The sequence below is a fragment of the Mya arenaria genome, chromosome 16 (assembly GCF_026914265.1).
Source record: "Mya arenaria isolate MELC-2E11 chromosome 16, ASM2691426v1".
Classification (NCBI taxonomy): domain Eukaryota; kingdom Metazoa; phylum Mollusca; class Bivalvia; order Myida; family Myidae; genus Mya; species Mya arenaria.
In genome coordinates, this window is record NC_069137.1 from 17,694,907 (window position 1) to 17,713,057 (window position 18,151).

The 18,151-nt window shown below is 33.5% G+C and overlaps 1 long non-coding RNA gene across 1 annotated transcript; it reads right to left on the minus strand.

The window, feature by feature from the left end:
* Positions 1 to 441: 441 nt before the first annotated feature.
* Positions 442 to 4,606, minus strand: LOC128222521 (uncharacterized). The gene is made up of 7 exons (XR_008259164.1): positions 4,536 to 4,606; positions 4,132 to 4,202; positions 3,653 to 3,741; positions 3,143 to 3,218; positions 1,912 to 1,988; positions 1,564 to 1,678; positions 442 to 538 (listed from the first exon to the last, which is right to left on the minus strand). It is a non-coding gene; the product is annotated as an uncharacterized LOC128222521 (long non-coding RNA).
* Between the last annotated feature and the right edge of the window lie 13,545 nt (positions 4,607 to 18,151).

The following is an 18,151-nucleotide window of genomic DNA, read 5'->3' on the forward strand; positions in this document are numbered from 1 at the left end:
AATTTTGTTCAATCACAAATGTTCCTCGGTTTCAGCCGTGACCAAGTCTGGCTGTTTCTCATAAAAAAATATAGTGAAAAACCGTTTGACTGTGGTTTCAATGAAAAAAATCGACAGACCAAAATGTAACCAATTTTATGAAAAAAATGTGTTATCTTTCGTGAACAAGACTTTGGATGGCCAAAAAAAATAACAACAGTACTCACAATAGCAAACAAGACCCGCGTTACTGGGGTAAGCAAGACAGCACAAACATTAAAAGCAAACAGATAAATCAGTATTTCTCCATTTAAATTTCATTTTCGAAATGATTTACTGTATTTTAAATTTTCAATGTTCATGTAAAACACGAAATACAAGTGTTGGAGAATTACTGATAAACAAAAAGCAACGGTACAAAGCACATATAATACAAACAATATTTTAAAACGAACAAGTGTGGATAGGTAACTTTTTTCAAATAAACAATGACATTTCAAATAGATCGACGAATTCTGTCTGCTGTCTTCTGTCGGATCCCCTGTGTATGGCATCTCATCTGAAAAAATGAAATGAAACGTGTAAAAGACGAAACATTCTTACATACAATAGCACATTAATGTTTACTCTGGTAAATTTTGGTTTCATTTATAACATTGGACTTGCAGTGAGTTGTAAATGCTTAGTCTCAAAACATATTAACCATTATCTCAGCGCATTCGCGTTTTAGCTATATACCTACCAAAGCGCATTTGCGTTTAAGCGATGTAGTTTTTTCACGCTGAGTACCCCCCTTATGAACCATTTTTTTACATTGATTTTAGAACGATTTAGTTGAATCTCAAAATTAAGCACACAAAGTGACGATGTACAACTTATTTAGGGTGACGAGCTTTTTGGTTACCTCGCCCGACCAAACTAAAACACTTTTAGTATATATATAAGTCTTTTAGTTTGGCCGGGCGAGGTAACCAAAAAGCTCGTCACCCTAAATTATTTGTACATCGTCACCTGGTTTGCTTAAATTTGTGAGTCGATTTGTCATAAAGAGAGTAAAATGTATGATAAGATGCTTAACATCTTCAAATAATTTGACATTCATCTTTTGGTTTGACAAATAAAATGAGTAAAATTTATGATAAACTGCTTAGCATCTGTAAATAATTTGACGTTCATCTTTTGGTTTGACAAATAATAGAGTGAAATGTTTGATAAATGCTCAGTATCATGAATCGCTTTGATATTCATCAATTTGTTTTACTAATGAACAAATAATGTCATATGGTTTGACAAAAAAGTAGATTGAAATACCATTCATTTGTGATGTTTTACACTTGTGAAATGCAGATCGAATGCATTATTTTTGTGCATATTTAATATGTAACGCATACTTAATATCATTACAAAACTTGAAACCTACAGCAATTTATGATCTGTACAATGGAGAGACTTAACCGCAAAATTAAAAGAATTGCCATTCTTGAGGCTAGACTTGCTGTACTCAAAACAGAGTTACAGTCAGAACTGGAGCACTGAACAATTCCAATGACATGACAATGAACTATGGTTCAAAAACATTATCACCTGTACAAACTGAGGTTGAAGACTGGGGTGACTGCGTAAGGACTTCAGAAATCATCAGCGAGGAGGACTGGGAATCTGAAGCAAACAGGCAGCCCTTCACTCTTGGTGGGACATTCTGCAAAACGAGAAAATCTACAAACTGGGAAAACAGATGCCCTGTTTGTTTCTCAAAAAACTGTGGACATAAAGTGAACAGATGTTTGTTCAGAGAAGCCGCAACTCAGTGATTTAATATTCTACATTATTGTTGTATGTACCATATAATACTGGATGAACAAGTTCAAAAACTGTTTATCATATACTACTGGATAAACAAGTTAAAAAATAAATAAGCACTTTGTATTTTACCTCGTGTTGTTTTACTTCAATGTCCCGAAACCATTTAAACGAACAACCTCCACTGAGGTCAGACCAGCCATACAGAGCTGAAAAAACAAAACATTTCTGTTGAAAAATGAAAACATCAATGAGTAAAATAAGAACAATACTTGTTCAATTTGTTTGCCACCAAAAACATGAATCTTAAATGATCTTGTTTTCCCTGCCAGATGATATACAATAAAACTTAACAATATAAGCTTTAACTCACTAATTTTCATTTACTAAATATGAACACTGGCTAATTAACTTCTATTAAGTCTTCGACCACCAAAGAATATTTGCAGTGAGTTGTAAATGCTTAGTCTCAAAACATATTAACCATTCTCTCAGTTTTGATTTACAAATGACAGAGCAGTACACTAACAACGTGCTTAAAATTATGATTTTTTTGACAACTTTTCATTTTTTTCAAAATTTTTGACTTTGGATTTTCACCATAGCGCATTCGTTTTTTAGCTATATACCTACCAAAGCGCATTTGCGTTTAAGCGATGTAGTTTTTTCACGCTGAGTACCCCCCTTATGAAACTTTTTTTTACATTGAATTTAGAACGATTTATTTGAATCTCAAAATTAAGCACACAAAGTGACGATGTACAAATATTTTGGGATGACGAGATTTTGGCTCGCTCGCCCGACCAAACTAAAAGACTTATAGATATACTTTAAGTCTTTCAGTTGGGCTGGGCGAGGTAACCAAAAAGCTCGTCACCCTAAATTATTTGTACATCGTCTCCTGGTTTGCTTAAATTTGTGAGTCGATTTGTCATAAAAAGAGTAAAATGTATGATAAGATGCTTAGCATCTTCAAATAATTTGACTTTCATCTTTTGGTTTGACAAATAATAAAGTGAAATGTATGATAAACTGCTAAGCATGTGTAAATAATTTGACATTCATCTTTCGGTTTGACAAATAATATAGTGAAATGTATGACACATGCTAAATATCATGAATCGATTTGACACTTAGCATTTGGTTTGACAACTGAATGAGTGAAATGTATGACAAATGCTAAATGTCACGAATCTGACACATAGCTGTAATTTTGCTACCATAATGTGAAATAAGTTAAAAGAGCAAAATCAAATCATGTTGGTTCAGTGTTTCAGTATATTTAAGTACCAAGATGAGTTAACTTTACTGTCCATTGTAACTTTGAGATTTGTTTCTGATGAAATTTGGTGAAATTACTTACTTGTTATTGACAAAGCAGAACACACTGCATATTGGGTGAGCTTCAGGTTATATAGGCTAGGTTACTCCTCACAACTCTGAAACAAAACATTTTATTAACAAAACTGCACATATTGCTTGTTAGTTTTTTATTTTTCATTCCATTAAAAGCATGGCTAAGTGCACATTTCATCCACATCAACAATGTTGAAATAATCCTGAAAACAAAATACTTCCTACATACAAACAGAAACAGAAAAACTGTTCACATGCAGAAGGTATTATGTTCCCAACATTTCTTATCATTCACAACAGGAACAAAATTATGCATTTATGGCATTGGTAGATATCAAACACAAACTGAAAATTTATCTAATAGCAGTTCAATGTAATAAATCAAACACAGTGTCTGTTATTAGATAAATTATCAGTTTATAAAAATTATTCCAAGCATATTTCCAAACAGACTAAGCACTGAGATTATGATATGACAGTTCAATTCATGAAATTAATTTTCAGCGATTTTACTTACTTGTAAATGTACTTTCTTGGGTACTGCCTTCAACCATTTTGATCACCAGCTTTCTGACACACAGGACGACTGCATCTGAACTGCCGTCTCTGGTTTAAAAAAAATAATTTTCAACATATTTTTCAAACAAAGAAATAGAAGAAGATATTTATCAATCTTGCATGATTTGTCATTTCTTATTTCTGTCAGTTTGGTCCCTAAACAAAGTTAAAATCATTCAAAATATGACATAAACAAGACAAGAGATATGAATTAACACCGCTTACTATGTTTTTCAACATATCTAGCCGAGAATTAAAGTTTCTAAAATCGGCTTCGAGAATGTTCGAAACATTCTAAAACGAGCTGGGAGCAATTTCTTTTGACAGAAGTTTTTATGGAATTCAATAGATACATCGACAAAACTTGCTGGTAATATGATACATCATATATTTAGACACAATTTCTCATAAAACTTTTAACATGCATGTCATACTTACCGCAGGAAAGCTGGAAATACGACCTTCACAATTTATTTTTCAAGATGGCCGACCAGCGCACAGCGAGAACTCTGCAATATGACGTCATACATATCACGTCATATCATTCCATGAATTGCATTATTTATTTATTTTTTAAACTTTTACGAAAATAAAGAAAATACACTCATTAAAAATAATTTAAAATTATCTTAATCATGTATTATGTATCGTTTTATGAAATTAAACAATAGGGAAAAAAAAGTTTGTTCATTTTCAGAAAAACGAAATCGAAAGTAGAAATATTTTCTGAAATTGGAAATGTTTAAAACCTCGTAAAATCATTTATATCTCTTGTATATGCATAAACCCGGCTTGATTCAATCGCGAACACATTATAGAAACTATAACTACCAAGGTCGTACCTTCAAACACAGAAAATATCCCAAATTTTACACACAAAGAGTATTGTTTACATGGTTCAACCGTTTCCAAGTGAATACGACAGACAACACTTTCCCTTATAATAATCAGCTCAGTATAGCTTGTACCGAAAATCGTAACATTATTCTGTGATTGTTTTACTTTATTTCATGTTTTATTTTGCTTAAGTATCGTACTTTGTAGCATTTTACGATACATTCTGTGTATCTTTGAGGAGTTATGCATAGCGATTTGCACATATATATATGACTATATGACCATTACTCGTTTGATAACTATGAGCAAGCATAGTTGTTCTTGAAGCTTAAGTGATTCCAACTAGATTACTATAGATAAACACAATAAAACACGAACAGTTCATACATTTTATTTTGTTACTAATCATTGTCTGTTCATCACTCAATTTATTGTTATCAACGTTTTGGCACAAACTGTCTCCCACGCCTGGCGAAGAACTGGCGAAGTGCTTCGTGATTCTCATTTCTCTCTAAGTCTCTGCTACTGAGCTTTTCAACAACTTTGTAAGTTTTGTCAACACTCGACGAGTCTTCTTGCACCAAACACACCAAACATGGGTACAGTTCAGGGCACTGATGGCTTTCGGCTTTCTGTTCTGTTTTCTCAGCATCCCCTTTTTTGAAACAAATCAAACACGGATATAGTTTCGGGCACGTGTGGATTTCAGTTGCCATATTGATGTTCGCATTCAATTGCACACTGTCCATATTTTTCTGTTTTGCACCAGACCTTCTTAGCAACTTCTTTAAACACGTTTTTATTGTTTTCTTGAAACCCATAATTTGTATATACTAGATCAGTAGGTTTTGACAAGTATGACATGAGAAGAAAATATAAGTTTTATATATGAACTATATTCGTTCCACTCATAGCATTATTTTAAGCCATGTACCATGCATTTACCTAATCGTGTCTTAAGGGCGGCTATATCAAATGTCTTTTCAAGCATGGCTAAGTATGACCATATACTGAAAGCTATTTACTGTAATCAAAAAATGTTTCGTGAACATATGCAATATTTTTGAAATTAAATGAAACAACACATGATCTGCTTATTATCATTGTATTTCGATGTTAAAATTCCATATACATTTTGAAACAACAAGATTCTGGCATCGCGTGCTAAAGCAATGGCAATACAAAAAACATCGAACGGATTTATTTGACTCGTTCTGTTTGATTCTGATGTAATAGGTACACGGGTAGCCGACTGGGTTTTTGTGTTCCGAGATAGCGCAAAATTTCAATCCTGATACCCAGTTGTAAACATCTCTTGTTCCACTTGTCTGAATAGGAGTTGTTTGCAAATGTTTCAGGTGGCGAGTGTTCCGTTTTCTCGTTAATCTTCCTTCAGAGAAAATATCAATAGCTTTTATTAGTTTTTCCTTGTGTCGTTCGGTGAACTGAAATTGATTTACTTGAATGCTTGGTTCAATTTCGTCAATTTTTACTTCCTCGTCTACGTTCTCAATGTCTTCAAAATTATCACTATCATAACAGTATCCGTCACAAACGCAGCAATTTCTCATATAACAAGCTGCCCCGTCTGGGTTGTCAACTTGCATGGATTCGATTTCGCTCGATTTTTGTTCTTCAGCATCTCGCAAATAATCTTCTGCCATCTCCATCATTTTTTCATATTCCTTGATATCATCCATGGGTTGCTGAGAAGAAGATTCGCTTTTTTGCTCGTTTTCACTTGTATTCTCACAAGGCGTTGTTTGCTGTGTCGATGCTTGACTGGACATAATTGTTTGAGAATGTGTATGACAAGTAACAAATTTTCAGCCCTTATAATAAGAATAAAATAATTCACTAGTAAATCGCATTCCATGATATAAATCGAAAATAAAACTGACATTGAACTCGCTCACAATAGAAATATGACGGACATAAGCAACCTTAATTTACAAATTACCGGCTTCGTAGCGAGACTATGTATGGGTGATAACAAGCACGAGTCTACGTTCAAAGAAATCGTCTCGATACTTGACAATATCGAAAAAACATTTCTGCAAAACAAACTGGAAACGACCGAGTATCGCAAGAAATGTGGCGCACTACAGCAAAAGGTGTTTAGGTTGATCAGAGAGAACGATCGGTATAAGCAAACTCATGTGCACAACTCGAATACGGACGATAGTCAACTATTGCAGGACGAAGTTACACGCTTGACATTGAATCTGTCACAGCTGACTGCGGAAAACAATCAGCTTAAGCAAAATAACACTGCATTGGAAGACGAAGTTTTGCGCTTGAAATCTCAAACAGACAACCAGCAATCCTTAGACGAAGCTGCCTGTATGGAACTATTCAACGAAAACACTCAAGATTTTTCATGAATTACTTTACTTCTGCCACTTCAATAAAAAGCAATTTCAAAGCATTCGTTTTTATGTTTATTTTATGTTATCCTAAGTCTTAGAAACGCAAATCTCAGAACGTTGTGCTTAAACTGTTTTCTTGCGCTTTGCTTGATTCTGGCCAGATAATCTTTTCCTTCTGAGTTACCCAATCTTTTGTAGTAACGTTTTATGTTTCTTCTATTCATTTTTTGTGCCGGGTGGTTTATCCAACAAGCGGGACAAAAGCCGTTGTATTTATCAAAACAGCTTGGACACGCGGAATGTTCGAATGCACATTGTTTCATAACGAGCAAGCGATAGTCAATGTTACTGTAGCCACCGCACCAATGACAAGCTCTGAAACGTTTTCCGAGTCTCTTATCATACGAAATACATTTTGAGTTTTTTTTACCGTTGTTGTGAGCCATACTTTATTTAAAAGGTTCAAAAATATTTCACTAATATAGTGTCAAGTCAATTTCATTCAGTTTATGTAATTCAAATGTTTTGACAACAGTAACATGGCAAGTCTTAACCGTTGGTGACACAATAAACTATTGTCTATATTTGCTGCGTTTACCACATTTACGAAAACACAAGACAAAGAATATTTCATTTTTTCATGTTTATTTTACAATTGAATCGTTATCTACAAAAACTTGAAACATCATAACACACTAAATGTCTCCAAAGTCCTGATACTCAGAGTCCCCAGGTTCATTGTTCATAAGTATGGTTTTATCGTTTCCCACATATAGCCTATGTGCTTCAACAGAAAATCGTTTAGAATCTCAGGTTCAGCATAATCGTTTGAACTGTGTCTCAGTGCTGTCCTCGCTTCTTCCGTCTCACAATACTTGATCTCTCTGTACATTTCAACGCACCTCCTGATCTGGTCTGCCTCATATTTTGACTCCTGAATATTGTATATTTGTTCAAGTATTTTCGCAACTTTATCATGATCCAAAGGGGAAGCCGGCGAAGAATTTTCAAGATCATCGCTAAAATTCCCATCCTCGATATCGTCATCATCTGAAAGGACAACAGCTGTAGCTTCATCTTTTCCTTCCCATGCCTTGAACCTCTTCCTTATCGGGCTAGCAGGTGGAGTAAGAACGTCTGCTTTTACTTTTACTGCGCTGAATTCTTTCTCATCCATGCTCACATCCATACAAGACTCTGCCGCATCTCGCAAATAGTCTTCTGCCATTGCTTGTAGTTTTTCGTCTTCAGTTGAGTAGTGCTGAGGAGATGATTTGCTTGACATGTTGTAGATTGTAGATTGTTTGTAACCAGTGCACAATTTGGAGACCTTATAATAGCAAAAAAATAATTCATCGATATTACTTTCATATTGGTTTTATGTTCATTTATTTCAAATAGAAGCACATTGTAGCTTTTTGCATAAATATCAAACAAGATCCATACAGTCATTGTCCTTGTCAAACATACCAACTCTCATCGATTCGGTTTGCTGGGGGGAGGTATTGCTGTATTCTATTTTCTGTCTTTTTACAATGTTATCCATCTCACCATTTTCCACTTTTCTTTTCATTCCCGCATTGGAACTGGAATCGTTTAAATCCATCTGCGGTTTGAACATTTCATAATAATTCATGAACATTTCCTTATCCAACATATCAACACTCATCGATTCGGTTTGTTGCGGTAAGGTATTGCTGTTGTCTGATTTCTGTGTTTTTACGGTGTTAGCCAGCTCATCCATCTCACAGTTCATGGCATTGGAATCATTCAAATCCATCTTCTGTCTGTACAATTTACAGTCGTCGCACTGGCAGTTATCGATACAGAAATTGCAGAGGTACATATCGAAAAAATCATGGCATGAAAAGGGGGTACCCTTGTTTTCATGTTTAAGCCAATATCGGTGGTGATTGGATTCATTTTCATCTGACATTAAACATTTGATTAGCTTTGCCATGATCTCTTTGCAGTTTGGCTTTGCAGTATTTTGCAATGTTTTGCAGTCTTTTGCTTTTATACCCTTTTGAACTTTGCATTACAAAAAGGCGAACATCAACACGTCACTTTTGAACTTTTCCCTTGTGCTTTTCTTAATGGTGGCGAGGTAATCATGCCTCATCTCTCTCAATAACCAGTCGTTAGTTTCTATTTTACCCAATTTCTTGTAGTATCGTTTCCTTTCCTTAATGTGTGCTAACGCAACTGGATGGTTCAACCAACAAGCAGGACAAGAGCCGTTGTATTTATCGAAACAGCTTGGACACGCGGAATGTTCGAACACACATTTTTTCATAACGAGTAGGAGATAGTCAATGTTACTGTAACCACCACACCACTCACAACATCGAAAACGTTTTCCGAATCTCTTATCATACGAATATTTTGACGTGTTTAACATGTTTGACATGTTTGACATGTTTGGATCTGTATCGGCTGTATCGGCTGTCATAGTGTATGTTTATGTGTTTGTATCTTTCACAAAGTGTTAAATGTTTTGTAGCCACCACAAATAATGGAATACAGAAAACGGGGGTGAAAATAAGGGGGGGGGATTTTCAACAAGGGGGGGGGGGCCTTTTCTATCAGCCTATTTCCCCAAGTCCATTCCATTTCCATTTTCATTTTTCAAACATCAAAACAAAACTTCCCAGTTTGCTCAACTATCAGAACTACTTTTAAAATTTATTGAAGTTACCTCCCCTTGATCAAAAGTTAATACGTCATTTCTGAACCAGAAGGGGTTGCCAAAAAATTTGAAATTTAAAAAAGGTTACATAATTTTAAACAAAGATACATTTGGAAAAAAAAAACTTTTTTACTGAGAGAACTTACGTAAAGAAAGACTTGATTGATAAGATAACCGCTTTTTGCAATCAGTGCCAAAATTCAAATCATATTTAAGCCACCATGTATGGGGAACGATGTAATGTTCTTAAAACGCTAGAAATATTAATATCTTCACATGTTTCGGTCTTCTTGGCAACCAATCTAAGGTCAATGTAGGAATTGTAGAAACGCTTTGAAGAACTATTGTGATGTTAAAATTCAAGACAAACAAACATGAAGCAGGCGAAAACTATTACAAATCGAAAACATCATGGTTGTATGTGTAAAAAATAAAACCGGCAAAAACCAAACAATCTACTATACATCGTATAGATACCAAAACAATCTACGATATCGTATAGATACCAAACAATCTACGATATCGTATAGATACCAAACACTCTACGACATCGTATAGATACCAGACAATCTACGACATCGTAATGATACCAAACAATCTACGATATCGTTTAACAAGCATCATGAATATGCTAAAGGGGACTAGTTTCTAGCACAGGTGATATTGACCGACTAAGCTCAGAATCAATATGAGTCGTCTTCTGGACAAGATCAATAACTATAGTACTTAGTTTGATATATGTATGGTCCCTACAAACACCTACATGTTTCCATGCTAGTAAGTCTAAAATGTAGTACCGGTCTGCCCGCAAATCGGGATTTTCTGTCTCAGGGCGAAAGCCATACTTTACCACTCGTAACAACACTAGTATCCCAGGCTGTAGCACAATACCCTTACACGCTGACCCTATTCATGCCCCTATTACGGATAGCTAGTCTTAACCGAACTGTGCAATCGCTAAACGCCTAGCCAAGGATACACCACGGTAAAGGTTCCTATGGTCCCTTGCTCGCTTCCATAAAAAAGACCATTAATGTTAAGCAAACAAGTGTTAAATTGATTCCATATATGGTGCTGGGGGGTTGGAAATCTAGAATACAGTGTTATTTCGCGTGCAAATCGGTCAATTCACTGAATTTCATTTAGTTGTCTGTACACTTTTATTAATAATAACACTGACAAAACACTGGTGATTTTTAGTTCTATGAATTCTGATTCAACACTAAAAGTTCAGGAGTAACGTCAAAATCTTAAGTATCTGATTCATAGTAATTAACCCCTAAAAGTTTTCTGTAGGTCTACGTGTTTCTTAGCAGGAGGTTAATATTACGTGGAGCCGGACCTTGCACAAGAGCTTTATATTTGTTTACAGCCACTTCAATTGTGTTCCTATCAACTCGAGGCTTCAACGATGCGTAAACTTACTCTCAAATAAAAAAAAAATAGCATTGATAGTGTCTAGATGGACACTTACATAATCACTGTAAGCATAGATATTCCACCCGTCATACCCAAGTTTTATAGCACGAGCCACTGATTCATTCTCTTCAGTTCATGAATTTCACAATTAAAATGAATAATAATGAGATGGCAGCATGCAGAGCATATGTTCTCTTCAAAAATAAACTAGTAATTCAAAATTTATTTACAGTATGCAAAATATTAGGAAATACAAATTTGGCACTTTGATTTGTTACGCTGAACATAAAACGTCTGCCTCCTAGTCACCATGGTTATCGATCACTAAATTAATTTTCCAAACCATGTACACGTTTGCCTCCCTTGAGACTTTAAATATGGTGATGTAGCAAACCAAGAAAATGTGTTTATGTAGTTAATACACATTTTGTTATTCAGAGATAATTATATGGCCGGACTGTGCCTGTTAGTGGAAATATTCTTGGCGGGCTGATATTGACCCGAGAATGTGCTGTGAATAGGACGACCCGGAAACAGTTTATTACATTAGGTTACAAGAAAGACCATTGGTGCAAAGCATCAAAGGGCGCCTGAACCGCATCTATGAAATTCTCAAAAAAATTGTAGTATTCTGCATGACAACATAGGCAAAAGCATTGAAATTGAAGATTGAACATTTCATTACGGGTGAGGTACATTAATGAACACGACAGAATTAGGGTGCTTGTGCACTATACTTTTTGTCATTGCCACATACCCATATACCAAGTTTTATTTCAATACCATAAGTAGTTTTAAAGTAATGCTCTGGTCAAGAAAAAGCGGCAAAGGGCAATAATTATGTAATTAGCTTAAAAACAGCTATAGTCATTGTGCACTGCACTTCCTCTCGTTGTGCTAAATACCATTGAATGATGTTTAATGAAATTCCAAAAAAATTAGTTTTCTAGTTATGCTCCGGACAGGAAAATATACAAAGGGAATCACTCTTGCAATACGCCGAAATAGAGTTATTGTTCATGTACACTGCAGTTCTAATCATATAGGGGGAGGAGGCAACGTTACCATGCTGGAATGACAACTTGTAGGGAAGAATAAGTGATATGAAATACCAATTTAACAATTTGTGTTGTACTTTAATAAACATTATCATTTCGTCCGAAAGTTGCAAACATAAATAGAACATAATTATTGAACTGTTAAGTTGCAAACATAAATAGAACATAATTATTGAACTGTTATATAAAAAGTGAACATTGTTTACTAGATGAAATGCATTTATAACATAACATGCCTTGTTTTTAGCTGTTTAATAATACTAAAATGTAATGTAAAATTGCATAAAAATCTAGTCAATGGAGTTATTATGTTAACTTCTTCATTTACATAGTAAAGAAGAGTTGAAAATGGATGTTTTTAGTTAATATTAACACAAAAACAGCATGTGTCTCATTGGACAATGGCAATTTTTTTCAAATATGATAAAAATAACGCATTCAAACTGAATATGTATCAGACTATGTATGAAAGAAATAATACTGTTTCTATTTTTCACAAAGGTTTGGAAATACAACAATGCACATATAAGCATAAATAGGCCAAACATGCCAAAAAAAAAGTAAACAATGTGTGAAAGTGATATGAACACTTAAAACAATTTCTTTGTGCATTAAAAGGATATATACCAGAAAAGCAGTACTAAATCAAGTCCAAAATGTATAATAACATGAAGAACACCCCTTATGAATATCTTCATAACAAATCAGAGTACATGTAAACAATAATCATTTATATCATTAGTATCAAATGTCTCTAGTTTAAAGTGTGTTTTCATTTGCATTAAATTACATTGTAATATATACCAGAAAAGCAATTATAAAAATCCTTAAATGTATAAGAAACTGAAGACAATAAAGAACAACACCCAATTTGAATATCTCCAAAACAAATCAGAGGTCACCTATATATAAAACAATAATCAGTCATATAATTAGTATCAAATGTGTCTAGTTTTTGTGTGTCTGTTCATTATCTTTACATGAGCATGTTTAAAGTGAAACTCTTATTTGAAATCAATACATATAATTGTATTTATAACACACATCAAATTGAATGAAAAAAACAATAACTACTTACTAAATAATGCATTTACTGAAATATTGTTTACTGATAACAATCTTGTCACCCTGTTTATAATAGCAGAAAGCATGACAAATATTAAATGATTGGTGATTGCTAAAAGGTTTACTGGAGTCTACTATAGTATCACAAGGCAGAAATACCACGTTTTATGTTCATTCTTATTAATTAGCAAATTGAACTCAAGATCCTTCATTAGAAACATTGTTGTTGACATCTATCAACCCATTTTGAAAAAAATGAAAACAATAATATTAATTATCATAAGTCTTATTTGGGAGTAAGAGTGCATCTTTTAAAATAGTGTGTGTGTTTTTTCACTTAAATATGAAACAATTCAATTTGACAAATGAGACAAAAGTTAGGAAATAGAAGTAGTAATTGTACATAATACAAAACAACAACAAAAATTGACAAAGCTCAATATAACAGGAAATCTATATGAAAACACAAATCCTTAAAGGCCATAATTATTTAAACTGAATTAAGGTATAAGTAATACACACTTTTATAAAGCTTTTACCGACAACATAGTTATTATCATGGTACACTATGGGACTTTTATCAAAATTTTGAAGATTTTTTACTGTGAATTAAAAATATTTTGTCTATATTTGTTTGTTTTTCATATTATCAGAGATTATGAAATAAACACAACAGTTTCTGGTAAAATAAACTTCAATTAACAGAAAAATTAAGTTCAACCGAACATATTATTGATACACATGGAAAAAAATCATTTTGATTGATCTTGTGAGTCTTCGGAACAGAGCAGTATTTCGATGTTTGAAAATATATAGCAGTTTTATAAATTCATAAAAAATAGTTAATAACAAGACAACCTGCTGAAATCATTTTAAATATTTTCTATGATGTCTAATGAACAATTTAAAAGACAATTTATGGTAGTTTACCGTTCAGTTTTGAAGGAAATATACATAATGTCATGTAACTATACATTTTTATAACTAATAAAATGCTTAAAAATCAACCTTTTTCTTGTAAAAAGCTTAATTGGACTTATTCATAAAATGTAATCATTGAAATAAATGAATTTTACTTGTGATACTAACTCAGAATTCAGATTTAAAAACAATGAATGTACTTTTAAATTAAAATATGTAAAGAAACAAGAACACTAAGTAGGCGGTAATGCCCCTCAAAAAATGTCAGAGTGAAAGTTCTCAACTAATGTCTTTTTAATATTATAACATGTAAACAGTCTCTGTTGGTAATCGATGTCTATTTGTTTTATTTAGTCAATGGTATTCTAACATTTAGAATTTTTCACAATAATTCTTCACTCTTCAACATTTGAAGTTTGGTTTGTTCCCATTGTACTTGTAGTGTGTGCACAGATGAAAATTACTCAATGCTGAGTCAATGCTGATTTGGTTTTCATGCCCCTTCAGGTTCTTTACCCATCTAGAATGTTTAGTGCTGTAAAAAAAAAGTACTTTCTAACTAATTTGTATAGATAATAATAATGCCATACATATACAAAAAATATAAACAGTTTAATATTTCTCCACATTGTTTAAAAACAACAACAATAAGCTGATACATATATATATATAATATAAAGAAAATTACTAAATTTATCAATAAAATTCATCATCACCACCACCATCACCACCACCACCACCACTGGATTATTGAAAACAGTGAGTTTATAAAACAACAAACACCAACTCAAATATGTTTTATATGAAATACTCACATCATCTCTATCAGATGTGACTGGCTTGTGGATAGACATGGATGTCAAATCTGTCTCAATGATCCAACAAAGTATTTAATGCAGGCTGGAATTCTTCGTATAATAGTAATATTCAGTCTTTTTCCTGCCTGAAAGAAATTAGACTTCTGATTATCAACCAACAGAAGCTACAACCGTAAAATACAAATGCACATGTATTAATTATATATTCTGCACTAATATCCGTTTTAGCCAAGAGTAAGGGTTGGTAGGCACAAATGTGTAGTTGTTGTGCATTTGGTTGATAATGATTCACAACAGTATGGCGTTCAACGAGACCTACACCAAGCAAATGAATGTCGCTTGTGTCCAAGCTGTTGTGGCTTCCAGCCCGAAACCATGTACATCTTTTAATACAGGTTTATTTTGAAAATATGCAGTTTGTAAACAAATAATGGGTATTTTTAAGTCTTATTTTTTTCTAAGATAAAACAATCAAATAAAAGATTACATACTCATATCATATACATAAATGATGTACATAAGTACATTTAAAAATATGTAACATGTACATAATGCACCAGTCAATTGTAACCACGGCCCCCAGGTCTGGGGATATGCCGGGGAAAGCAGGGGAAATTCCATTATTGACCTATGAATAGCGGGGAAATACCTTCTGGTTCTAAACATAGCAACATCCGGATATGTGTAGTGTTCTAAAAATAAAACAACTCGGGGGCATTCGTAATAAAATTTTACGAATGTCACCTTCAACACATTAACAAATAAAGTTAGGTGAACATTTAATTCCAATTTCGATTAAATTAAAGAAAACAGCTTACCTCATGGTTTAATAATGCAGTAGACATAACAAAACAACATAAAACATAATTATTCCCATTCACATAATTACCGGTCCACACATTTTACATTTCATTCGGAACTCCTCCGAATATTTACATTTCCGGCACATGATATTACAGTTAACCAATCGGAAAACGTAAACGAAACGGGAACAGTTATTAAACTTATTTGTCGTTCTTCCGATATAATGGTTTGAAGATAAATTGAAGACAATCTATTCAACCATAAATAGCATTTTAACACCCATGCAATCGCCATCCATTTGCATTTATTAATCATAATAAAATAACAGTAAAACCCAACTGTCAATCAACTATAAAACCACTCCTACCACTAACTAAAATAAATTCCCATTCCATAATAGGCGCGCACTCCAGTGCGGCGCCAATAATAACGCTGGACAAAACTAATCACTTTAGTTTTCGTGGCCTGCTCACACAATACAAACGATAACAAGATGGGCAATTTTCAATTTACGTGTATATTAATTACCGATGATATGCGATCCGAACATATCAAAAGATGTTGCATTCATCGAAAAATATTCGCTTTTGCCGAAAGCATTGTGTGGGAACGGACACCGGATTTAGCTCAAAAAGTGATAAGTAAACAGACAATTATGCACTTGTTTTTCTTTACCAGAGCTAAGATCTTGCTGTGTTACCGCATATCTCCCGTATCCACAAATGAAGAAAGTGTTTGAACTAATAGCTGAATGCTAAATTTGGCCTATGGTATACTTTAAAGTGCCTACGATTTAGCAGACCTTGAAAAATGTTTCTTCAAATCTGAAATGATCACCTCAAAACTTACAGAATTTCAACAAGTATTGTCATTTTTAGGAAATATATTGAATAAATAAAAAATCTGTATCGAAGGATTTCACAAGCATAAGCTCAACTATTTTTATTGTAAGCAATGTAACTTTTAAACTGTTAAAGATATGCCCTTAGAAATGTTCACAGTACTGAATGGGGATTGCCGTATTATGTACTGGTGATAGTTTCAAAATTGAGAAATGTGTCCTGGTGATAACATGTAAAATGGGACAAAAATTGATAGTAACGCTGTTAATATGCAATGTACATGTATGTCTATTTCGAACTTTCAAATAATCTGCAAAATGTGAGAGTACAATTTGATAAGAAATTATTGAGCAAACTTTAGTTAACAATGAGTTTGATCCATGCTCTCCTTAATGAACGTATATATGCAAGCTGCTTAAATATCAGGGTTGGTCACAATACATTGTCCTGGAGTGAACAAGCAGAGACCATTATTCTGTTCTTAGTAATAGCAACATCGACCAAAGCTTAGAAAAAAAAGCTTCACGTGTTCCAAATTTGATCACAATATCTCATTCCCTACTGATGACTTTCTGTGTGCCAAAACGTACGTACTTGATTTACAAAGAAATACTATATATATGAATAGCAAACACCACATAAATTATACGGCCATATGTTTTGTGTTCCTCAATGTATCAGATAACCGGCGTATTTTAAATATTTAGATATTTGTGACTCGAACGTTGATGCTTGTGAAAAACACATCATGGTTAACTAATCTGTATACATGAAACAGTTTTAAGTGCATACAGATAAAAAAAAAACACAACAACTTGTTTTTTGCTCTCATCCCTCGATATGAACAACATCGAACAATTTCCCTCGAGCTCATATATCCCCAGTACACCCCCAGGGCATCAAAAGGTATGCATATCTCCGTAACAACAAAATATATCGTATTGATATCTTACACATTACTAGATAATGTAATTACAATAAAATCGCTCGATTCAGTTTTTATTCTTATTTTTAATTTGTTGATTTATGTTTGAAATCGTACCACATAGATGAACATTTGTGAGCGATCATGCAACTTTCGGCGAGTATTGGGCTATTATATAAAAGAGGAGACAAAGAGGAGACACATTTCCATCATAGTAGTATATTGCACAGTATTAATTTGTTCAAAACTCTTCGATTTTGATAAATATATCACCATAAAATACAAAAAAAAATGATAGAAAACTTTCCATGTGTCAAAATCAAACGCTTATCGATTTATCACTTTTTGAGCTATATCCGGTGTCCGTTCCCCCACAATGGAAAGGCAGTTCATTTAAGGGCCGGTCACAATGCCAACGTCGTTTGAAGGACCAAAATTTAGCATTTGCGTTTTCCCGGAAATGCCTTTATATAAAATTAATATGTTTATGAATCAAAATTGTTGGAACTACCCAATCAACAATGTATTGATGCTTTGTTGTGATTGCAGCTATATTTAAAAGATATTTACACTATTTTAAGCAGGAAATGAATTTCCTTCACGAGTTTCCATTGTTCTTTTGAATAACTTTCTTATTTGAAAATATATCATCACGAACTCTCAAGACATTGCTGATTAGGTAGTCTGGGGCATTTTGAAACAAAAACTGCA